Source organism: Schistocerca cancellata, chromosome 5, assembly GCF_023864275.1.
Source record: "Schistocerca cancellata isolate TAMUIC-IGC-003103 chromosome 5, iqSchCanc2.1, whole genome shotgun sequence".
NCBI lineage: Eukaryota > Metazoa > Arthropoda > Insecta > Orthoptera > Acrididae > Schistocerca > Schistocerca cancellata.
Window position 1 is genome coordinate 626,148,143 of NC_064630.1, and position 26,374 is coordinate 626,174,516.

General features: G+C 44.4%; 1 protein-coding gene, 1 non-coding gene and 1 pseudogene across 2 annotated transcripts in view; 1 reads left to right on the forward strand and 2 right to left on the reverse strand.

Moving 5' to 3' along the window:
- LOC126188875 (ras-related and estrogen-regulated growth inhibitor) overlaps positions 1 to 26,374 on the forward strand; it is a 381,204-nt gene that overhangs the window by 14,138 nt on the left and 340,692 nt on the right. The gene's annotated exons all lie outside the window — the stretch shown is intronic.
- Positions 13,154 to 13,271, reverse strand: LOC126189911 (5S ribosomal RNA; annotated as a pseudogene).
- Trnas-gga (transfer RNA serine (anticodon GGA)) lies at positions 22,511 to 22,594 on the reverse strand. The gene is given in 2 exon segments: positions 22,511 to 22,545; positions 22,555 to 22,594. It is a non-coding gene; the product is annotated as a tRNA-Ser (tRNA).

Sequence of the window (26,374 nt, forward strand, 5' to 3'; positions counted from 1 at the left end):
GCCGGCCCTGCCGTACACTGAGCTGGCCGTGTGGGAGATCCACTGCAGAGAAAGCTGTTGCGGCTGCGGACGTACGTTAGCAGGTAACAGGCAGTGGGGCAGGCGGCGGTGCACGCTTGTTATCCACACTCAGTCGCGTTACTGCGGCGTGCCGGGCAACTGTCTCTGCGCCTTTTATCTTTCACGTTATACATGTTACCCATGGTGTAACAAACGTTGACACTGAGCGATGGAGACATTTTCTACCGTAGAACCTTTGCAAATACGCTCTCCTGCGGATCAGTTTCCCATAATAACTTCATGTCGCGGAGGACGAGCCAACAATTCAGCAGTGACCGCACAGCAGGCACCGCGTGACGTGTCACTTATTCTGATAACTAAGTGTCACGACCCCGGGGTAGCGGGTGAACGGAGGGTACTTCAAACATGCCCTGGAGCGTTATTTTGGCTCTGCCTCTGTTCAAAGCTATTATAGCGCCATCTATCACAAAGCGAAAAAAGTTGTCCAACTAAAACATTCATATTTCTTTACGTACTACACGAATATGTAATAAAAATGGGGGTTCCTATAAAAAAAAAAACGCTGTTGATATCCGTTTGACCTATGGCAGCGCCAGCTATGACATTCAAAATTTGTTCATTTGTGTATTAGAAGACGTCATAATCTACATAATTATTATAGTTCATTAATGTTGACTTCCATAGTAGTCATATTTTTAAGGTTTTTTGGCTAACATACTACCTTTTTAAGGCTCTGTGACTTTAATGTAACTTTCACGTGTTTCATCTACATCTACATCCATACTCCACAATCCACCTGACGGTGTGTGGCGGAGGGTACCTTGAGTACCACTATCGGTTGTCCCTTCTGTTCCAGTCTCGTATTGTTCGTGGAAAGAAAGATTGTCAGTATGCCTATGTGAGGGCTCTAATCTCTTATTTTATCCTCATGGCCTCTTCACGAGATATACGTAGGAGGGAGCAATATACTGCTTGACTCCTCGGTGAAGGTATGTTCTCGAAACTTCAACGAAAGCCCGTACCGAGCTACAGAGCGTCTCTCTTGCAGAGTCTTCCACTGGAGTTTATCTATCATCTCCGTAACGCTTTCGCAATTACTAAGTGACACTGTAACGAAGCGCGCTGCTCTCCGTTGGATCTTCTCTCTCTCTCTCTCTTCTATCAACCGTACCTGGTACGGATCCCAAACCGGTGAATAGTTTTCAAGCAGTGGGCAAACAAATGTATTGTAACCTACTTCCTTTGTTTTCGGACTGCATTTCCTTAGGATTCTTCCAATGAATCTCAGTCTGGCTTCCGCTTTACCGACGATTAATTTTATTTGGCCATTCCATTTTAAATCACTCCTAATGCTTACTCCCAGATAATTTATGGAATTAGCTGCTTCCAGTTGTTGACCTGCTATATTGTAGCTAAATGGAAAATGATATTTCTTTCTATGTATTCGCAGCACATTACACGTGTCTACATTGAGATTCAATTGCCGTTCCCTGCACCATGCACACCACTTTTAATTGACGTACGTAAATGAGGGAATATGCATATTTCGCACATTTCCGTCGTCCGACTGAAATTTAGAATGCACAGTCCATAGATGTTAACCAACAGACGGTTGTATAAATCCAATGAATTGTTTAACACGATACTTAGGATGAAGGACATTTAGATATGCACGACTGAATTGAACTGCAAAAGTTCAGGAAAAAAATTTGTAAATAAGGAAATTATGTAGGAAGAGTAAATTCTGGGTACTTGTGGTATTGATTGGTACTGGTGAGCTGGAGCCCTGGCTTCGTTGAACAGCGGCAGCCGTGGCCCGTCTGGAGAAACGAACCGGCGGTCTCGTGCTTCGACAGGGGAGGACTCCAGCTTGGATGGCTGGACGGGGACTACGACCGCCTTCCCCGCCTGTGCAGTGTTTCAGATACACCACCACGTTACAAAAAGCACGGTTTCTAATTCTTGCTCTGTCTGTGACTCAGACAGAACATCTAATTATACATTTATGCGTTAATGCAAGTACCGTACACGATACAATGCGCCCCAGGAGGTAGAGGCAACAACCCGTATTACGAGAGGTTACAGAAATGATAATCCGAAACAAAACTAAAAAATCTGATTGCCTTACATTCTATTATGAATGGTACCCGGAGTAGACGCTTGTATATCTCCATTATCAAAATGCAATGATTTTGTTTCGTTATATATTTGTACGTTCTTCATTGATCTTTGCCGGCCGAAGTGGCCCTGCGGTTCTAGGCGCTGCAGTCTGGAACCGCGAGACCGCTACGGTCGCAGGTTCGAGTCCTGCCTCGGGCATGGATGTGTGTGATGTCCTTAGGTTAGTTAGGTTTAACTAGTTCTAAGTTCTAGGGGACTAATGACCTTAGAAGTTGTGTCCCATAGTGCTCAGAGCCATTTGAACCATTTTTTTCATTGATCTATCAGGTAGCAAATTTACAATAATTCATAATTCCCCCGCAAATGCGGCTCCATCAATAAATATTATTAACAGAACCACGTCAAGATTGGTACACAAGTAACAGCAGATGTTAAAGGAGCGCAGTAGTTTCCAAGAATAGTTCAAATGGCTCTGAGCACTATCGGACTTAACATCTGAGGTCATCTGTCCCCTAGAGTTAGAACTACTTAAACCTAACAAACCTAAGGACATCACACACATCCATGCCTGAGGTAGGATTCGAACCTGCGACCGTAGCAGCAGCAGTTTCCAATGTGAACACACCGTACACGCTATTTGTGAAACATGTACAAGGTTTCCTCTTCCGAAATTTGGCCATTCACCTGTTTGTGAACATCGAGACAGGCAGTAAGTCGTCGTCAGTTGTCTGCAGGAGTACCTAGGGTTCATTATGCGTGGAAATTCCTTTACATTTTGATGAATTCCCCGGCCATAAAAAAATACTTGCTTTAAGCAACCTATCACTTCTACGGAGGGCGTTAATAACTACGAAACACTCCGTTTCTCGGAATTCGATTTGTCGTAAGGCGCCGACTGTGTTCTTAACAAGAGCAGAAGCGGGAGCATCGTTGACAGTAGAAACAAGCTATAAATGCTACTCTTCATGACCGAAAAGATGTGGCGTTTTAGGAGCAGTTTTATAACCGGGGATGATGCTACAAGTTAAGAAAAATTACGGGGGCATCTCTAACTTCGTGTGGCATAAGGCTGAGAACTAAAGTTAGAGTGGCTCACAGTCTGTAGTTCCAGAACACAAGCGAATCAGACAGTGCTTCGTAATTGGACTTTTCTTTGTGTCATTTGTCTGCTGACTGGTTTGATGCCGCCCACCACGCATTCCTCTCCTGTGCCAACCATTTCATCTCAGAATAGCACTTGCAACGTACGTCATAAATTATTTGCAGGCAGTATTAAAATTTCTGTCTTCTTCTAAGCTTTTGCTCTCTGTATGTTCTTCTAATACCATGGAAGTCATTCTCTGGAGTCTTAACAGATGTGCTATCCTGTCCCTACTTCTTTGTGTGTTTTCTACATATTCCTTTCCTCTGCGATTCAGTGGAGAAGCTCTTTGTTTCTTACCTTATTAGTCCACTTACGTTTCAACATTCGTCTGTAGCACCACATCTCAAATACACTACTGGCCATTAAAATTGCTACACCATGAAGATGACGTGCTACAGACGCGAAATTTAACCGACAGGAAGAAGATTCTGTGTTATGCAAATGATTAGCTTTTCATAGCATTCACGCAAGGTTTGCGCCGGTGGTGACATCTACAACGTGCTGGCATGAGGAAAGTTTCCAACCGATTTCTCATACACAAACAGCAGTTGACGTTGCCTGGTGAAACGTCGTTGTGATGCCTCGTGAAAGGAAGAGAAATGCGTACCATCACGTCTCCGACTTTGATAAAGGTCGGATTGTAGCATATCGCGATTGCGGTTTATCGTATCGCGACATTGCTGCTCGCGTTGGTCGAGATCCAATGACTGTTAGCAGAATATGGAATCGGTGAGTTCAGGAGGGTAATACGGAACGCCGTGCTGGATCTCAACGGCCTCATATCCGTAGCAGTCGAGATGACAGGCATCTTATCCGCATGGCTGTAACGAATCGTGCAGCCACGTCTCGATCCCTGAGTCAACAGATGGGGACGTTTGCAAGACAACAACCATCTGCACGAACAGTTCGACGATGTTTGCAGCACCATGGGCTATCAGCTCGGAGACCATGGCTGCGGTTACCCTTGACGCTGCATCACAGACAGGAGCGCCTGCGATGGTGCACTCAACGACGAACCTGGGTGCACGAATAGCAAAATGTCATTTTTTCGGACGAATCCAGGTTCTGTTTACAGCATCATGATGGTCGCATCCGTGTTTGGCGACATCGCGGTGAACGCACATTGGAAGCGTGTATTCGTCATCGCCATATTGGCGTATCACCTGGCGTGATGGTATGGTGTGCCATTGGTTACACGTCTCGGTCACCTCTTGTTCGCATTGACGGCACTTTGAACAGTGGACATTACATTTAATATGTGTTACGACCCATGGCTCTACCCTTCATTCGATCCCTACGAAACCGTACATTTCAGCAGGATAATGTACGATCGCATATTGCGGGCTCTGTACGGGCCTTTCTGGATACAGAAAATGTTCGTCTGCTGCCTTGGCCAGCACATTCTCCAGATCTCTCAACAACTGAAAACGTCTGGTCAATGGTGGCCGAGCAACTGGCTCATCACAATACGCCAGTCACTACTCTTGATGAACTGTAGTATCGTGTTGAAGCTGCAGGGGCAGCTATACCTGTACACGCCATCCAAGCTCTGTTTGACTCAATGCCTAGGCATATCAAGGCCGTTATTACGGCCAGAGGTGGTTGTTCTGGGTACTGATTTCTCAGGATCTATGCACCCAAATTGCGTGAAAATGTAATCACATGTCAGTTCTAGTATAATATATTTGTCCAATGAATACCCGTTTATCATCTACATTTCTTCTTGGTGTAGCAATTTTAATGGCCAGTAGTGTACTTCGATTCTCTTCTGTTCCGGTTTACCTGCAGTCTATGTTTTGCTATCATACAATGCTGTGTTCCAAACGTAAATTCTTAGACATTTATTCCTCAAGGTAAGGCGTATGTTTGATACTAGTAGACTCGGGCCGAAATGTCATTTTGCCCGTTGCTATTCTGATTTTGATGTCCTTCTTGCTCCGTCGGTCATTGGTTATTTTACTGCCAAGGAAACAGAATTCCTTAACTTCATCTACTTAGTGACCATCAAGTCTGATATTAAGTTACTCGCTTTCCTCATTTTTGCTACTTCTCATTCGTCTTTCTTCGATTTACTCTCAGTCCATATTCTGTACTGATTAAGACTGTCCATTCCATTCATCACATCATGTTACTCTTCTACACTTTCACTCAGGATTGCAATGTAATGAGCAATTCGTATCACTGATATTCTTTCACCTTGAATCTTAATTCCATTCCTGAACCTTTCTTTTATTTCCATCATTGCTTCTTCAATGTACAGATTGAACAGTACGGGCGAAGGACTACATCTCTGCCTTACACCCTATTTTAATCCGAGGACTAGGTTCTTGGTCGTCCACTCTTTTTATTCCCTTTTGGCTCTTGTACATATTGCCCTTGTACATATTGTGTAGTATCCCTCTCTCCCAACAGCTTATCGCCGTTTTTCTCAGAATTTCGAACTTCTTGCACAATTTTACGTTGTCGAACACATTGTCAAGGTCGACATATCCTATGAACGAGTCGATCTTTCTTTAGTCTTGCTTCCATTATCAACCGCAACGTCAGAATTGCCTCACTGGTGCCTTTACCTTTTTTAAAGCCAAACTAACATATTCTCAGTTTTCTTACCCTTTCTCCTGTATATTATTGTTGTCAGCTACTTGGCTGCAAGAGCTGTTAGCTGACTGTGCGATAAATCTCGCACTTGTCAGCTCTTACAGTCTATGGAATTGTGTGGATGATATTGTTCCGAAAGTCAGATGGTATGATGCCAGACTCATACATTCTACACACCAAAGTGAATAGTCGTTTTGTTGCCACTTCCTCCAACACTTTTAGAAATTCAGATGGAATGTTGTCTATCACTTCTGCCTTATTTGATCTTTAAGTCCTCCGAAGCTCTCTTAAATTCTGATTATAATACTGGATCCCCAGCCTCTTTTAAATCGATTCCTCTTTCCTCTTCTACCACCTCAGACAATTTTTCCCCCTCATAGAGGAGTTCAGTGTACAGTTTCCACGTATCCGCCTTCGGCTCTGCATTTAACAGTGGAATTCTCATTGCTCTCCTAACGTTACCACCCTTGCTTTTAATGTCACTGGAGGTTGTTTTGACTTTCCTATATGCTGAGTCAGTCCTTCCGAAAATTATTTCTTTTTCGTTTTCTTCACATATTTCATGCAGCCATTTCATCTTAGCTTCCCCGCACGTTTTAATTATTTCATTATTCAGTAAGGGTGACTTCTTATGCTCGAAGTCTTCAGCCACCAATGCTGATTATTAATCAAAATTTAAGTGGTGGCGGGTTTTGAACCCAGGCTCGAGAACGTTTTGATTATTAATCAGGGACGTTACCCCTAGACCCTCCTTTTTTCCTCCATATATGAGGATGACCTTTATAAAATAAATTCTTTCTGGGAAACGTAAATAAGTGGACTTTTTTTTGACATAATGGTAAAAAAAACACCTGCCTCGTACAAAACAATAAAGGACCACGTTCCTCTTCTTGGGCGCGTTCCTCGCTAATCCCATTGTACCTCGCGTTGGTGTCGGGTACATCTTCACGTGTGGTGGTGGATCCTCTCCACTGTCCTGGTCCTTTCTTGTTCTGATACTTATAGGCAATAATTACATTCTCCTACCCGAGATACTCCAACTGGGTGGGGGATCAAGCAAGGCATTCCCTAAAAAATTAGCGTAATACGTTCGAGATCTCGGATGTTTCATCAGCTGCGAGTGATGTTCTTGTAGTAAGGCCCAAAAGTCGAGTACATTCTTAGTGCCGTCTCGGAAAAGATAAAGACCAGCCAAACCTCGAATCCAAGTTACTGCGTTTGTCTTTGTTCGGGGATAATATGTCCTATCTGAGAGAAGTAGTATCCGTGGTTTTATTGCTTGCGGCCCCACCCGAAGGAGGAAGGCGATCATTTTTTGGACCAAACACCGTACGTCCGCCGAAGGCCCGCATATCAGGCGATGTTCTTCTGTGTCTATAACATTGCACCGCGGACACAGTGGCTCGCCCGCCATATGAATTATATGCAACCTGGAACGAGTAACGTATTTCCCATTTACCACCTGATCCCACAATGCGCGCGTTCCCGTATCAAGGTGTGGGTGGTGCACTGTACGCCATACCACTGACCCCGTAATTGTTGGTTGTCGGCGCTCTACGGCACTGCGGCCGTCCTCGAGTAAAGATGCGATATATATCACGTGCCGTTGCCGTCCTCGTAGTCGGTAGCTCCATATGTACATAACTGTGTTCCACAAAAAAGGTTCTCATATAGGCAAGCGATGGTGATATGTGAGACACCTCTACCGGTGCCGAACGAGAAGGTGGAGCCTGTTCGTCCATCAAGGTGCCCGTCAGACTTGTCTGGTGTCGTGTCCACATCTTTATCATCGTGGTTACGTAAATAGCTACTGCACGGTCGCGTACGTGGACTAGTCCAAGACCTCCACGACTACGGGTAAGGGTGGGGGTTTCGTATCGGACCTTCAAAAGCAGACCTGTGCTCACAAAATATCCTAATGTCGCCGGACTCGGCGCGCCAACACCACCGGCATAGGAAGAACTTGTACCAGGTGGGGGATGCGAGAAGCTAGATAAGTTTTGGCAAAGGTAACACTTTGTATCATACAGACTTCAATCTGTGACTTCGGACACTCGCACGAATTGTTTGCAGAAGATGTCTGTAGCTCAGTGCTGCCGTGCGTCGAACGTCTGTAGTGAAGATGATTCCTAGGCATTTCGGCTGTAATGGTGCTACACTTCCTGTCGGGAGTCCTCTCCCGATGTTCATCGCTCCCGACTTTGCCGTGTTCAGGCGACTTCCCGTAGCCATACAATACAAATTAATCCAATGCAAGGCCACTCTTGCCTCGTCGCCCAACCGTGCTAAAAATACTAGGTCATCTGCGTATGTTCTGCATATAAACTTGTTGTGCCTTATGGTCATTCCTTGGAGTCGATTCCGGAGCCCGCAGAGCAGCGGCTCGACAGCGATGGCATACAATATCGTCGACAGCGGGCACCCTTGTCTGACCGATCGTGAGATGGTGATGGGCCCCACCAAGCGTCCAGTGATGAGCACTCTGGATGAGGCTCTGTGGAGTATTCTCATAACGACGGTGACAAAACTTTCTGGAAACTTCATTTGCGTCATCACTTCCGTGAGAAGGGCATGGCTCACCCTATCAAAGGCGCGATCGAAGTCTATCGATACCAGTGCACCCCGGAGACGACATGTAGATGATAGTGCAATAACATCGCGGTAGTCGCTGAGTGCCGTTTGCATATTGCTATCCCCTCCTAGATGGGTTTGGTCGAGTGATATCACTTGGCGTATTACGCGTTTAAAGCGTGCTGCAAGTATCCTCGTGTAGGTCTTGTAGCCGCAATGAAGAAGGGTCAGTGGTCGGTATGCCTGTATCCCTGTGCCGCCGGATGGTTTGTGGATGGGGATGATCATTCCTTCCACGAAGGTGGGTGGAAGAGTCACATTGGGAGACATCAATTCGCAGTACATGGCAGTCCATCGTGGAGTCATGAGATCTTTAAATGTACGATAAAACTCTAGCGGAAACCCGTCGGGCCCCGGCGATTTGTACGACGCTCCCTTATCAAGCGCTTCCATTACGTCGTCAACTGTGACTTCCCCTGTTAACTTCCGGTTGGCCGTCTCGTCGAGACACGCGGAGAGCGTTCGTCGGACCTCATGAAAGGCTGCCTGATCGTGTTCCGCTTCTTCATAGAGATCACCGTAGTGTGCCACAAAGGCGTTGACCCTTGGTGCATCTCCATAATACTTAATATGATTGGGAATTGGATATATGTCCTAATCTTCTTCTTCCCTCCCCCTCTGTCTGTCCATCTTCTCCTCTTCCTCTCTTTGTCCTCCTCCTCCTCCTCCTCCTCCTCCTCCTCCTCTCACCGTCCTTCTCCCCCCTTTCTCCGTCAATCCCTTCCTCCCCCTTCAATCTCCCCATCCCACCTCTCTGTGTCCATCTGCTTCTTCTCCCTCTTTATGTCCATTTCCTCCCCCATCTCTGTCCACCTCCCACTTCCTCTCCCCCCCCCCCCACTGCCCCCCCTCTCTCTCTCCCTCTCTCCCTCCCTCTGACCTTCAGCCTTGTTTATAGTTATTGCAAATTGAGATTCCGTAGAAGTATTGTAGTTACAAGTAGATAAGGCACAAATGCAGTTTTCCTGTTTTCTGTGCATGAAAGAAAACAAATTCGCACGTTTTCACAGCAGAGCATAGCACACATTTTCTTACCTGCAGTCGGTTGTAATAGATAACCTTACATTGTTGTTTAAAAAATGTATAGCATATGTCCGTCCGAATGTTTATTAAGTATTGTGAAATATTTTAAATAAATCGGCCGAGTGTTTTGTTAACAACATTTCCCTATTATACATATTTGCTAACAACTTTTCCTTTCGAATTTTATTTAGGTCTATATATTGAAATGAAATGAAGTCCCATGCTTCTTTACAGAGCGTAGGGGAACGATGCGGGAGATCCGCACCGCCTTACTAGGCAAGGTCCTAATGGAGGTGGTTTGCCGTTGCCTTTCTCCGACCGTAATGGGGATGAATGATGATGATGAAGACGACACAACAACATCCAGTCATCTCGAGGCAGGAAAAATCCCTGACCCCGCCGGGAATCGAACCCGGGACCCCGTGCTCGGGAAGCGAGAACGCTACCGCGAGACCACGAGGGCGGACAGGCCTATATATTACATATATTAAAAAATATAGCTTATGTCCATACGAATATTTCATTACAGTAACGTGTAAAAACTGGAAGGAAATCAATCAAGAAGTTTTTGAGATTTTTGATGACATTTCCCTTTTACATATTACATATATGTTCTTAAATTATATGTATTTACAAATCTTCTGGTCTATGTCGGTCCTCTGAGTATAGAGCAAAAATTTGAAACAAATCGATCAAAAAATTCACGAGATTTGTGGTAACAACTCTTTCCCTTGTATATATTTAGCGTATGTCTGTCTGAAGGGTCATTGAATATCATATAAAAATTTGAAGTAAATCGGTCAAGACGATTTCCAGATTTTGCATTACAACGTTAAACAATGATATGTCTTTATATAGTAGTATAGATTGAATAGTAGATAAGCAGACCTGCCTCATTCCAGAAATTGGTGTGTCGACATCTTTCTAGCTATAGAGGCGGAAAGAGAATCAAGCTATGCAGACTCAGTAATGGAAAACAAGATGGCTCAAAGAGATTCATCGGATTTCATAAGACTTTATTTTCTACATGAATGAAGATATAAACTTTTTTAATTTACACGTAGGCGTACAAGGTTTTTTATTTCAAAAGAACCCTTCCATTTTACATGTATGCACATGCAGCCTTGAGGTGATTTTTGCAGTCACGTTCTGGATCAATGTTACCATCTAATTTCTAGAAATGTTCGCTATGCTCTACACCGGATGTGCGACAAGCGTCCAGGTCAGAGCTAGACTCGTCCCACATTTCGTGAGCATGTATGGAGTGATTGCACCCAGTGCTGCTCCTACTCTGGGGCACCGCAGTTAATCCACAGTTGTTGGAAAGGGAGTCACACAGGTACAGTATTTCACAATGGATCAGAGTCTCATCATTGAACAATAAACTTAAAGGCAATAATCTTCCATATCCGCGCTCAGAACGGAATCAAAAAACTCTACACCCTTTTGTTTATTACCACGATATGACTCTGTACATTGTTGTTTATCATCATCGTGACTTGGAAATGAGTACCTTATGGTTTGGAACACTATCAACGCCGCCACAAAACACGCTGTGAACGAGGAATGGCCAAATTCCGATCAGCACAGTTTGTAGGCTTCTGTGGATTAGATACCAAACACCGTTAATGCGCTCTTCTACTTCTTGAAAAGCCATAAGGAATACGTCTGCGGGTATCCGTCTACGTGAACAACCACTGTCTTGAAACGGCAAGTGCCAACAACGAGTGATGTGGGCTGCAGGAAGCGCAGAGCCGTCCTCTCCTCAAACATCGTGATGCTCAGCTGCTGCCGAGCTGCACCTGGTGAAACAGAGAACCCAGAATGCGTTCGGTTGGTGTATTATTCGACCCGATGAGCGCTGAGTAGCGAGCGAGGTCGGTACGGCAGCGAAACACCTAGCGGAAACTTGCAATTGGTGCCAAGGTAGTCTCTTAGTGTCCATGCGATAGCTTAAAATTCAACTCAAATTATCAACTTCATTCCCTTAGAACATATAGTCTTGTGAAATCGCAGGATTTTTTCTTTTTAAATACCCTGTCTTTTGTGACGACATGAGTAAATGCTCACAGATGTTGTATGGAAGAGGAAATAGCATAAAACTAGGATTTGGAAAATATCAAAATGTCAGCAATAGAGCGACGTCATTGTCTCGTGTATGCACAAGCGTGGCGTTGCAATAGTCCGTGCATGAATATGTCTAAAATGGTGCCACAATGGAGAACGATTATGTACTAAACTAGTTGAAGTGTTGATGTGTCTCACAAACGTATGAAAGAAATTATCTTATGTCGACACCAAGTAGTAGATATTTTTTCCAAAACAGTTACTTCAGTGTTCTATTACCTCATTTTTAATTAATACATCCGTGAATTTTAACAACAATTTTTTCTTAGCATTATTTTAATTTTGATGAAATTTTCTCATCAGAATTTATGGAAGAGAAGGTGGCAAAAGCTGTGGTGTCACCGCCAGACACCACACTTGCTAGGTGGTAGCTTTAAATCGGCCGCGGTCCATTAGTACATGTCGGACCCGCGTGTCGCCACTGTCAGTAATTGCAGACCGAGCGCCACCACACGGCAGGTCTAGAGAGACGTACTAGCACTCGCCCCAGTTGTACGACGACTTTGCTAGCGACTACACTGACGAAGCCTTTCTCTCATTTGCCGAGAGATAGTTAGAATAGCCTTCAGCTAAGTCCATGGCTACGACCTAGCAAGGCGCCATTAACCATATCTGAGAGTCTCACTTGTATCATCAAGAATGCTGTATACAAATGATGGAGTAAAGTTAAGTATAACCGCAGCTACGTACTTTTCTTTATAGCATTCATTACGTATCCTGTTCCAGACTTCACGCCAGCCGGCGTGAGTTGACGCGTGCCCTTTCGGTTTCCTCGCCTTGTGTCTAGACTGTCTTGTCTAGACACAACAAAAGCAATATGAAATATTCTGCGAGGCGCCTTACAGCAACCAACGGCTATGGAGCTACGGCAGAAAGGTGGTAGTACGTCTGCGCAAAGGTCCAAATTCTCGATGTGAGAGTGGCGCATTGGGTATGGAGGCTAAGTGGAGTTTGGGCGCGCGGCAGTTTAGACTAGTGTGTCTGTTATCTGGGAGAATGGCCTGGCCGTCTGGCAGAGGAGAGATCTGGGGCAGCAGCGGGAGGACGGCGTTTGCTTGCCAGCAGTGAACAGTCGGGGCCACCGCGGCGGCCCAGGGGGGCTCCGCGCCGCCCCGAGCCATGCAGCCGCCGGCCTCACCGCAGACCGTAGGCGCTGTCTTGACGACTTTCGCCCTCAGTATTTTCAAATGCATCACCGTCTTTTGTCACGTTACAGTGTCAAAGCGCAACACGTTAGAGTGGAATCAAGAAAATAAAATTCACCGACGTATAAAACTAAACTCTTCCCGAACAGGCCACGAAGGCCCAACGGTACCCACCGGCCGCCGTGTCACCCTCAGCCCACTGGCGTCACTGGATCCGGATATGGAGGGGCATGTGGTCAGCACACCTCTCTCCCAGCCGTATGTCCGTTTCCGAGAACGGAGTCGCTACTTCTCAATCAAGTAGCTCCTCAGTTTGCCTCACAAGGGCTGAGTGCACCCCGCTTGCCAACAGCGCTCGGTAGACCGGATGGTCACCCATCCAAGCACTAGCCAAGCCCGACAGCGCTTAACTTCGGTGATCTGGCGGGAACCGGTGTTCCCACTGCGGCAAGGCTGTTGGCCTCACAGACGTATACTGACGGCAAATGAGTAGTGACACAAAAAAAATTAATGTATAGTAACGAAACAGTCATGGACTGTGCGGCTGGTCCCGGCGGAGGTTCGAGTCCTTCCTCGGGCGTGGGTGTGTGAGTGTTTGTCCTTAGGATAACTTAGGTTAAGTAGTGTGTAAGCTTAGGGACTGATGACCTTAGCAGTTGAGTCCCATAGGATTTCACACACATTTAGTAACGAAATTTCGAGAATACACTTGTACAGGTGACATATTTAAGCGATTAACATTGGAAGATCACAGGTTAATGTAAGCGCGAGATAACCCACCGCAAAAGTGAAATGCTGGTATATTAATTACGGATCTAACCTCCAGAATGTTGAATGCAAGTATGCAAACTTGCATGCATTGAGTTGAACAGATGTCGGATACTAGTGTGTGGGATGAAGTTCCATGCCCGTCGCACTTGGTCAGTCAATACAGGGACAGTTAATGCTGGTTGTGAATGACGCTGGAGTCGTCGTTCGATGATGTCTCAAATGTGTTCAATCAGAGTCAGATCTGGCGATCGAGCAGCACAACAGATCGAATCGCCAAACTGAGGTACAAATATTCAGTCTAAGTGGGATAACACGAGGGTGCACCTGCTGTCGTATGAAATTGCACCCGAGACCATGACTCCAAGTGCATTGTCCAGTGTGTCTAGCACACAAACAGTTTGGTTGCAGGCCGTCAACTAGTCTCCTTCTAACCAACACAAGGTCATCAACGGCTTTTATCACCTCCACCCTGCCCTCCAATGAGCTGACGCTTGACGCCACTGAACTTGGAAATGGCGATGATTTGGGGTCAGTGGAATTCACGCTACAGGGCATCGGGCTCGAACTGTCCTTGAAGTAACAGTTTTAAAACAGTTCGTTGTGTCACTATGGTGCCAAATTGCTGCTGCACATACAGCACGATGCACCAGGGCCCTAAGCCGAACACGATGGTCTTCCCTGTCGGTAGTGGTTTGTGGCCTCCGGTATTTTTGCGACCGTACAGTCTCATGACCTCTTCCTTTGGGCTGCAAATTTTTTCCCGTCGGTGTATTTTAGACGGTCTGAAGCAGGAGTGGACGTCAGTAGCCTGATAAACAGTTTATGTGATCGCTCTAAGCTTGTTGACACCAGTGCCTACCAATTTAAATTGTATATTACAGCACTGAGGATGGTCACTAAGTGACCGAAAATCGATTTTGCGGTTAATAAAACAACAAAATACGACCAATGCTGTCTCTCCTTCTAAGTATATCCATTATCTGGTCGTGGTGCACAGGACACTCCATGGAGTCGCCAATCAATAAGTTCTCTAACAGTCGGTAGACGACGTTCAAAAAATGGTTCAAATGCCTCTGAGCACTATGGGACTTAACATCTGTGGTCATCAGTCCCCTAGAACTTAGAACTACTTAAACCTAACTAACCTAAGGACATCACACACATCCATGCCCGAGGCAGGATTCGAACCTGCGACCGTAGCAGTCGCGCAGTTCCGGACTGAGCGCCTAGAACCGCTAGACCACCGCGGCCGGCGGTAGACGACGTTCTTCTTAATTCGATCCTAATAATTCAAAACTCTATAGAAAAGAGAGAGATTTGTCATGATCTACAGTGGCTGGCAATTGATTCATGACATAAGAGAACAAGGTGACACGTGCAGCACTATAGAATAGTCCTCGACAGCCAAAGGACGAGAATTAATTAAAATGGTATTCTGTCTTTAGGTTTGGAAGACCACGATCACCGAGTCAATGACGTCATGTTGGAGAGACGTGTTTGGAGAGACATGTGGAAAACATACTGCTTTCCCCGTCGTTTGTTAGCTTATCAGAACTTGGAGGCGCTGCTTCTCATGCTCAATAGCTCCTCACGTTACCTCACTGAGTCTTTGTACTGCCACTTTGACAGAACTGGGAATTGAAATCAGGTCCTCCGTACAGAACTCAAACACAATGACCGCTTGCTACGGAGGCGAATGCAACAAGTTACCTCCGCAAGATACATCACACTGCTCCTCAGAAATGAAACGAGGCGGAACTTGTACCTGAAACAATTAGCAAAGTATACAAATGACATATTGCGATTCACTGGCAAGGTATGCTCTGTGTTTCTTCACGGAAAAGCTATGTGTTGGATACTCGCTCCCAACATGGATGTTCTTGCAGGGACCGTCAAGTATCAGTTGGTAACTACACGTGGAAATGTGCGTCTTGCCAAAACTGATACCGATACAATAGTTCCCTCAGCCACTCATTTTAAAATAATTCCCGAAAAATATTTAGGAGTTTCGTGACTGGATGAGTGTCCATTTGTTCACAGTTGAAAGGCTATATTGTTAGCAATCTGAATCACAACATTGGCACCGCACACTCACACACACACACACACACACACACACACACACATATGCAGAGAGAAAGAGAAACCCCTACGTAATTACCTGTCGGGTGCAGTGAGCCATAAATCATTAACGGTTAGTAAAAGCCGCATTTTCTCCTACATTGCTATATATAGTACGCTTAATTGCAGCGATAGTTGGCAAGTTTCTTGTGTTCTTTAGAGGCTCCCTTTCCATGTCAACCTGCATCAAAAACACTGTCGTAATAGGAGAAAGATCGCTGCGTAGTTTTTGAAACGGAGAATGCGCGCACTATACAGGATGGCCAGAAACAATGTGAAAAGCTTGTAAGAATGTTGCAGGGGAGATTTTGCTGAGAAATAATCGTTAAGAAAATAATTCAATACGTAGGGCCATTTTCGAGTTATTTAACATTGAAGTTAGCCCTCAGGTCGTTGCGCACACAAACTCTAGCACTTGCAAACGCTAAAATGCAGCAATACACCGGCATCTGTGGGTCCGTGAATTACCATTTGTTCAAACGCTCATTACCAGATAAATGCGTCTTTTTCTAAAGTGGTAAATTTAAGCTAGGTGAGGAAAAACTACGTTTGTTCGGTTTGAGGGAACCACATGAAGAGCCCGTTTGGGACACTCGTCCTGGCACGCTGCTTTAATTTGTGCGCGACGATCTGATTGGCTAACTTCAATATTAAATAACTCGGAAGTGGCACTACGTATCGAAATTTTTTTTTCAACTATTACTTCTCGACACAACATCCCTACAACTCGTATACTAGAGCAAGCGCAGAAATGTGGTGAAATCTGGTGTTAATGTGTCATCGTTAACACACCTTAAAGCTCTCATGAACATCTGAACTCTGACCTTTTTTCATGAGTCTACACCTTTCTCTCTGAAGCTTGTATTAGCCCGATGGTACTTCGGAGGGCGCCACGCTTTTGTATATTACAGATTAAGGTTGTAGGTACCTTTTGGCTAAATTTAAACTTATGCGTCGTAATGGGTGATGGGGTTTCGTAAAAATGATCTTTTAATTTTGTTACGGAGTGTATTTATTCTTATTCTTACGTTTCCTACTATAGAGTTCCCATCCCCTACCACAGTTAAATTTTCATCTCCCTTAGCTACCGGAATAACATTTGTAATCTCATCATACATTCCTTCGCTCTCTGAGTCATCTGTGTATAACCTGATATGAGGGTGCTTGCTTTGCATCTACTTTGGTTGTGAAAGTGCTGTTATCATGCTGTTCACAGTAGCCTGGCCGTATTCTAGTTTTTTATTCAATATTTCAGCCGCTCCTGCGTTTCCCCTACGTCATTTTGTGCTAATAAACCTTTTTTCACACTAAACCTATCAACTTGCACTCAGAGCCGCTGAAATGCATTCACCGTAAATAGAGTATGCAGGACAAAACTAGTTTGACTACGCAGATGATTTGATTCTCCGGGAAATGAGAAACGTCGTCAGGAAAAGAGTGATTACAAGGCAGAAACAACAATAATTGGGCGCAAAATTCCGAAAGTGAAGCGAAAGCGAGAGATAACGTAATGAAGTGTGTGTCACGTGTAATTTTGTTAACAGTTCGAGAATTTTCCGGTGAGTAACGTTTGATTATTTCAGTGAGCTACCAAATGTAAGAGTAGCATGTTTCGTAAATACATAAACAATACATTCATTTAGAAACATGTGCATTTTGTATGATCGGTGTTTATCGGTTATCTTGCAGTCTCGGGTACGCTTTAACCGTCATAATCTGGAGTTTTCTGTATTTAGAAAAGTTTCAAGGAGATTGAAACTGTGTATGGAAATGCCACCCACAGTAATACAGTGATCAGCCGGATACCAGAAAGGGGAATACAGGTAGTTTGCTCTCGAGCCCACGAGGCACCACGACAAGTGCTGTCAGTAACAGTTTAGAAACTATTGCTTGACCTGGAATAAATGCATGATGGAAACCATTTCAGATGCTCACTTAATTTTTACTTTTTTAGGTGAAGAAACGAGTCACCCCTGACCTTGAAGGAAATTCGGCTGATATGATAGCTGAGCGTTCGCACGCAATGCTACACTACTGGCCATTAAAATTGCTACACCAAGAAGAAATGCAGATGATAAACGGGTATTCATTGGACAAATATATTATAGGAGAACTGACACGTGATTACATTTTCACGAAATTTGGGTGCATACATCCTGAGAAATCAGTACCCAAAACGACCACCTCTGGCCGTAATAACGGCTTGATACGCCTGGGCATTGAGTCAAACAGAGCTTGGATGGCGTGTACAGGTACAGCTGCCCATGCAGCTTCATCACGATACCACAGTTCATCAAGAGTAGTGACTGACGTATTGTGAAGTGCCAGTTGCTCGGCCAGACGTTTTCAATTGGTGAGAGATCTGAAGAATGTGCTGGGCAGGGCAGCAATCGAACATTTTCTGTATCCAGAAAGGCCCGTACAGGACCTGCACCATGCGTTCGTGCATTATCCTGCTGAAATGTACGGTTTCGCAGGGATCGAATGAAGGGTAGAGCCACGGGTCGTAACACATCTGAAATGTAATGTCCACTGTTCAAAGTGCCGTCAATGCGAACAAGAGGTGACCGAGACGTGTAACCAATGGCACCCCATACCATCACGCCAGGTGATATGCCAGTATGGCGATGACGAATACACGCTTCCAATGTGCGTTCACCGCTATGTCGCCAAACACGGATGCGACCATCATGATGCTGTAAACACAACCTGGATTCATCCGAAAAAATGACGTTTCGCCATTCGTGCACCCAGGTTCGTCGTTGAGTACACCATCACAGTCGCTCCTATCTATGATGCAGCGTCAAGGGTAACCGCAGCCATGGTCTCCGAGCAGATAGTCCATGCTGCTGCAAACGTCGTCGAATTGTTCGTGCAGATGGTTGTTGTCTTGCAAACGTTCCCATCTGCTGACTCAGGGGTCGAGACGTGGCTGCACTATCCGTTACAGCCATGCGGAGAAGATGCCTGTCATCTCGACTGCTAGTAATACGAGGCCGTTGGGATCCAGAACGGCGTTCCGTATTACCCTCCTGAACCCACCAATTCCATATTCTGCTAACTGTCATTGGTTCTCGACGAACGCGAGCAGCAATGTCGCGATACGATAAACCGCAATCGCGATAGACTACAATCCGACCTTTATCAAAGTCGGAAACGTGATGGTACACATTTCTCCTTCTTACACGAGGCATCACAACAACGTTTCGCCAGGCAACGCCAGTCAACTGCTGTTTGTGTATGAGAAATCGGTTGGAAACTTTCCTCATGTCAGCACGTTGTAGGTGTTGCCAACGGCGCCAACCTTGTGTGAATGCTCTGAAACGCTAATCATTCGCATATCACAGCATCTTGTTCCCGTCGGTTAAATTTCGCGTCTGTAGCACGTCATCTTCGTGGTGTAGCAATTTTAATAGCCAGTAGTGTAAACCTGTTAGGCATTAAAATTTAATCACGCATCAGTGAAGCACGACTCTCAACGTACCATATTTATACATAGTAATACCCATGTAGCGACAACTATAATTTGTGCCACGGTATATGGCAATGCTACTGCTCCGTCCGTGTTCACTAGTCCTCGGAAATGATAATTGGTACACCAGTGACAACAAAGGCTTGAGACAAGCCGATATGCGTGCTCGCTTAATTCAGTTTTCTAGGTTCAAATGGTTCAAATGGCTCTGAGCACTATGGGACTTAACTTATCAGGTCATCAGTTCCCTAGAACTTAGAACTTCTTGAACGTAACTGACCTTGTAAGTAGGCTGTTTATGTTTTCTTATTGGCAACGTTACTTAGCGCTCTGTATGAAAATCACTGGCTGTGCTGTGTGCAGTCTGTGGCTAGTTTGCATTGTTGTCTGCCATTCTAGTGTTGGACAGCTGGATGTGAACAGCGCGTAGCGTTGCGCAGTTGGAGGCGAGCCGCCAGCAGTGGTGGATGTGGGGAGAGAGATGGCGGAGTTTTGAAATTTGTAACACTGGATATCATGAACTGGTATATACATTATGACTTTTGAACACTATTGAGGTAAATACATTGTTTGTTCTCTATTAAAATCTTTCATTTGCTAACTATGCCTATCAGTAGTTAGTGCCTTCAGTAGTTTGAATCTTTTATTTAGCTGGCAGTAGTGGCGCTCGCTGTATTGCAGTAGTTCGAGTAATGAAGATTTTTGTGAGGTAAGTGATTTGTGAAAGGTATAGGTTAATGTTAGTCAGGGCCATTCTTTTGTAGGGATTTTTGAAAGTCAGATTGCGTTGCGCTAAAAATATTGTGTGTCACTTTAGTGAATGTTTGAGTACGTTCAGTTTTGCTCAGCTGTTTGATAAGCAAATAATGTAAGAGGTTTATCAGCACAGTAATTCTGAAATTGTTCTAAGGGGACGTTTCAACCTAAGGACATCACACACATCCATGCCCGGGGCAGGATTCGAACCTGCGACCTTGGCGGTCGCGCGATTCCAGACTGTAGCGCCTAGAACCGCTCGGCCACTCCGGCCGGCAATTTTCTAGGTGATTCCCAATAAGGAGGAAGTCCTGGTTTGAGTCCCGGTCTAGAGCACACTGTCAACAGCCACTTCACATTCGTTGCACTGAAGGTACTTCATAACAGACAGGATTGCTCTGATATAATCGTCAATGATTCATTCGCTTCATTTCACTGCATTTAATCGATTTCATAAACACAGTAATTACCGTCGCTAAAAGAATTTTCGATTATTGAGAAACGTCACCAACGCTTCGTTGATGTTTAGATTGATATCTTACGTCTTCGCTACATTAGCACTACATTTTGGCTGTTACAGTGTTTGGAAATAAAGCTGAAATGAATCTAAACGTTTTCCAGGAAATAGATGTTTCATATCTCGACACTGCACGTTGTACAAGTAAGCCGCTATGGTAGTGACGTCTATGTGGAACCAGTCAATAGAAGAATGTCGTACGCACGGGTGAGCGGGTAGTGGAACATGCAGTGCGACCACGGCACGGGCTGGTCGCCATCCACTCCGTACCTGCAGCTGCCTGTGAAGTTTCAGCCACAGAGTCCGCTAGACACTGGAGCATTGGTAGCGGCCGTGGTCCACTATGTGTCGACGGTTCATCGTCACGGTTCCACCTGGACAGGCGACACCGAAGCCAACACACAATAAACACGAATCCTTCAGCTTGCAACGGCCACGTGAATGAAGCCACAGACTTGCTGAATGGTAACAAGTGTTCTCATACGAGTTCTCATTCATCCCATCGTGTATTGATGTTGATATCCGTCTTACATTCTAAATCTTCATCGAAATGACAACTCTGCAGTTAACAATTAATTGCCTGGCAGTGGGTTTATCGAATCGCCTTCAAGGTACTTCTCCACCGTTGCACTCTCGAACAGCGTCGGGGAAGAGCGAACACTTAAATCTTTCCGTGAGAGCTCTGATTTCTCTTTTTTTATTGTTATGATAAATTCTCGGCAATGCTGGTGAGCGCCAACAAAATATTTTCGCATTCGTAGGAGAAATTTGATTGAGATTTCATGAGAAGACCCTGCCCCAATGAAAAACGCCTTTACATTAATGATTGACACACGAACTGGCCTATCATATCAGTGGCACTCTCTTCCCTACTTCGCGATAATACAAAACGAGCTGCCCTTACTTGAACTTTTTCTATAACCCCCGTCAATCCAATCTGATGCGGACCCCTTACCGAGCCGTAGTACTCCAGAAGAGGATGGCCAAGAGTCGTGTAGCAGGTCTCTTTAGCAGTCCTGTTACATTTTCTAAGTGTTTTGCCTATAAATGCCAGTTTTTGCTTCGCTTTTCTCACAACATTGTCTATGTTATCGTTACAATTTAAGTTATTCGTAATTGCAATACCTAACTATTTAGTTGAATTCTCAGCCCTCAGGTCTGTGTGATACATAGTGTAGCCGCAATTTATCGGATTCCTTTTATCACTCATGTGGATGGCTTTTCACTCCTTGTTATTTAGAGTCAATATTTATTGATTTGAAAAATATAACGCGAAATATGAAACCATAATTACTCTTTGGGAAAGCTATTTACGCTTTCACTTTTGGAGTTTATACGAGGATTGGAACTTAGATAGTGGCCACTATACAAAAGAGTTACATATTTGCACCTGTTACTGTCTTTCAAAGGAGTCACAAGCGTTGTGTAGAACCAGATGCCAGCGATGTGGAAGGCGTAGTATACCGTCAGCAGAGCCTGTTCTGTTGATGGTGCGAATGCAGCGGTTTACTGCCTGTCGAATCTCTGGAACAGTTCTGAAGCGAATGCCACGAAGTGGTTCCTTCATCTTCGGAATCAAATTAAAGTCACAAGGACTTACGTCCGGGGAGTATGGAGGATGGTACAGTATTTCCCAGTCCCATCGACCGAACGGAGCAGCCGCAGCTTGCGCTGTATGTGCAATGTCTGATTTATTGCACCCTTGGATGTTGAGTAGGTGGTGGGTGTGATGCAGAGCTCAGCCTCTGGTCAAGACAACGTGAGGTCTGTGCTCTTAACGTGATTATGCATGCATGGCGCCAGGGGCAGCCTCGAAACGCACTGCAGTGATGTCTTCAGTCGATGTTGGTGCTGGCAGTGTGCTGCGGCAGACTGCATTCCACATGGCAAGGATTGCTGCTTTGATGGAGAGGCCACGCCACATTTTTGTTTGTTTTAAATAGAGATGTTCAAAATGGTTCGAATGGCTCTGAGCACTATGGGACTTATCGCCTAAGGTCATCAGCCCCCTAGAACTTAGAACTACTTAAACCTAACTAACCTAAGGACATCACACACATCCATGCCCGAGGCAGGATTCGAACCTGCGACCGCAGTGGTCGTGTGGTTCCAGACTGTAGCGCCTAGAACCGCTCGGCCACCCAGGCTGGCAAATAGAGATGTAATTGTTGCCCTTCTCCCTGCCCCAGTGATAGTGGCACAAATGTGATAAATTGTTACAGGGTGTTTTATGGCTATATTGTGTGTGGACATACAAGGATTTCCCGCCGTTATATACTATAATATTATAATGTCAGACTCCTCCTAGATGGCCTGATAGTGTATCATTCATTTTAGTACACTACTAATGGAGAAATAAGTTCCTTACAGTGAAATGTATACTCGTTGCTAGCAAGAGTCTATTATTATGTAATACGTTGTGGAAGTTGCTTAATGTGGGATATCGGCGTAATTTGTGAAAATATCGCACTGTAGTAATTTTAAACATTTATAGCCTCTTATTCACATGTCTTTCGATGAAAAGGCGGGTTTTTGCGGAATACTGGCGGAAAATAAGAAAAATTACCCCAAAGTCGTAAAAAGCATAGCAAGGTCATGCATTGGTGTGCTTGCAGAAGATAGATGGTAGGAGTGTATTTGCTGTTAAATAAGTGAGATATCGCTGGATTTGTTAATATATCACTCTTTGCTAATTGTTTAAAATTTCATACTTGTATTTACACGTGTCTTCGGATGACGATCAAGAAAAGTGGGAGAAAATTGATGAAAGAACAACAAATCGCCCTGAAATTGTAAATAACCTCATACATCGGTGGGCCTGGAAGGCATGCACCATTGTGGGAGATGTTAAACACTTACAATTACTTATCTACACATGTCTTCTTTAAAAGTGGAAGAAAATATGCAAAATGGTAACAAATTGCCTAAAAACTGTAAATGGTGATTGAAGACAGTATGCCTTCAGAAAATGCCATTGCGAACAGCGAAAACGAAATTGGAAATGTTAGCTGCTGTTGTTGATGATCGACTGACATACAGAACACATGTGCTGAGTCTGTATCATGATGCTGGGTGCTCCGAAGGGTGGTGGTGGTGGGGGGGGGGGGGGCGGGGTTGGGTGAGGCGGTGGTTGCGGTGGTGGTGGAGCACAAATAGGAGTACACTATACGTGTGGGGGATGAGAGGTCGCCATTTTGGATCATTAATTGTGATTATTAAGGTTAGACTCGCATAAACATAGCTTGGGAGGCTTTTTTAGGTCATAAATTATTATAATTCAAATAAAGTTATGGAAATGGAAATGAGCGTTTGGCGTCATTCGCCGGGAGGCGCCTTGCGGGGTAGGTCCGACCGCCTTGGTGCAGGTCTTATTACATTCACATTGGGCGCCGGCTGGGGATGAAATGATGATGAAGACAACACAATACACAGCCCCTGTGCGGAGCGGAGAAAATCTCCGACCCAGCCGGGAATCGAACCTGGGCCCGTAGGACGGCAATCCGTCACGCTGACCACTCAGCTATCGGGACGGACAATAACAGTTATGGGCTTTGGTAAAAGCATTTGTCGATTAAGTAACACTTGTTTAAAGAAAACTGAGAGCACACCAGTTGACCCAGAAGAAGGCCTTTGTAACCATGTCTGAAATATTGGTTTATCCATAAATAATTTTTTATTTTTTACAATATGACATGGTACTATAAAAATATGACTTTTATGTCAAAACTAGGACTGCAAGTGAGCATTTTGTTTGCGTTAGGTTCATAAAAAAATGGTTTGTTTACATAAGTAGGCTAATGGCCAGTTTGTTTACTAAAGGAAAACAGAGGACCCTTTCTCCTAGAACCCAAACAGTTCCACTACCGTCATCCTTCCTTGGATGTGAATAGAGCAACTTAATAACTGCACCATTTTACCCTTCCGTGTCTGGCAGAGGACACATTGCAAGCCATATTGATCCTGCCCCCCCCCCAAACCCCACCCCCATTTCCGATTTCATTCTTAATTTGTATATGAGAACGAAAACTGTTCGTAGCCCTCTAATCAAATTGCAATTATCATAGTTTTATCATCATGGTTGGTCATATTGCCATAATCTGCTAGGAAGTTTCATTACATATTATGTTTGTTGGAGGGAGAATTGGACATGGGCTCTCTTACCTAATGGAGCAAGATTTTCACAACATGCAAAATCTTTCTGGTAGTGTGTTTTCTAGTGTCTCTTAAGCATATCTGTGATGCACCCGTTCTTTCTAAACAATCCCATGACAAATCGCATAACTTAACTTCCTGTCTTCTCTACCTCTTCCGTTAGCACATGTTTATAAGAATCCCAGACGGATGAAAAACGTTAAACAATTGGCCAGACGAGGCTATTGTAGGTGATGTCCTTCATGGATGCATTGGGAATACCATTCTTTGGAGAAAGCTGAATCTACGATCTACTTCTCTTTTGCTAGACTGTGGTAATTGTTTCGCCTTCCCTTCAGACAGATACATTTAATACTAGCCTGATGACTGTGGCATCAGTAATTGATTAACAACCTTGTAATTAAACGCTAGCAGATCTTTTTGACGGAATAAGTTCGTTGGGTTTCAGGGTCAGCTTCCAGTCTTAACACGAGAACTGATCATTTCCAAGTATTTCGTACCAATTTTCTAAAGATATGAAATTCCCATCTACAATCATGCCATCTGTGAACAAAACTGGTAAACTATGAAAGTTGTCCGTCAGGCCACACCGTCAACAGTGTTATCACTCTTACTTGAGATACGTCGGACTCATTTATCTCATACGTCGACGATATCATACTAAGGATGTCGTGATCGGTTCTGTTGGCTCAGATTCTTCAGTTCAGTCGCATTCACAGTCTTATACTCTGTAAGTTCGTATTTTGTTAAATGGGTGATAAAGCGGAAATTTAGAGTGATATGGCGCAGTGGCAAATTATTCGGGAGAATCGGTAAAATAGCAACAAACTATCCCAAAACTGTAAATACCATCATACACTGGTGAGCTTGCAAAGCATGAACTGTGGTGGTACATGTTCAACATTTACAGCTCCACATTTCTACGCATCCTGTTGAAAAGCGATGAAAATTGGCAAAATTGTAAAACATCGTCAAAAACTGTAAGAGGGAATTGAAGGCAATATGCTGTCAGAAACTGCCACGGGAAATAACACTCTGCGTCAAATTGCGATAACGAAATTGGAAATATCACCCACTGCTGCTGGTGCTGCTGTTGCTTGTTGACTGACATATAGGGAGGAATGCTAAGTCCGTCTCATCATGCTGGGTATCCCTCATTGCCAGCTTCATTCAGGTTTCATTGTTTTCTTAAATCTATTAAGGCAAATACGTGAACGGTTCCTTGCGGGAGGGACACAGAGGATATGCTTCCTCATTCCTTCCTACCTGAGCTTATGCTGCTTGTTACGAGATGTTAAACCAAAATCATAGTCCCTCTGTGCCTTTTGTCATACAGGAGAACTGCATATAAAGCGCGAGGTTATCAGCGGTCTTACACTGTAGCTAAAGCTTTCCAAAAGTCAATAAACGTAATGAACCGTGATTCATTTTCAAAGAATATTCTGAAGAATTTATTTTATTTACTAGCGATTCATCAAGAACATTAACACATTTAATCACACTATGTAAGCATGGAAGTAGTTGCCAGGGAGTAACTGATGAAATCATAACCAAATTCCTTTTAACAAATGGGAATTTTAGTAACTTTAATAGTGCCTAAGAGCATTTTTAAAAGAAAAAGATTTAAAATTATAATCAGAAAGCACCCTCTAAATATCAAAGTTACAATTTATTCAGAGGCAGAAAGAAACAAGTTTTGACTGTATGAGCTTTCGGGCAGAGAACTTTGCCGCTCCCTTTTGACACGGCAGTAGTTACGACCGCTCACAACAGCC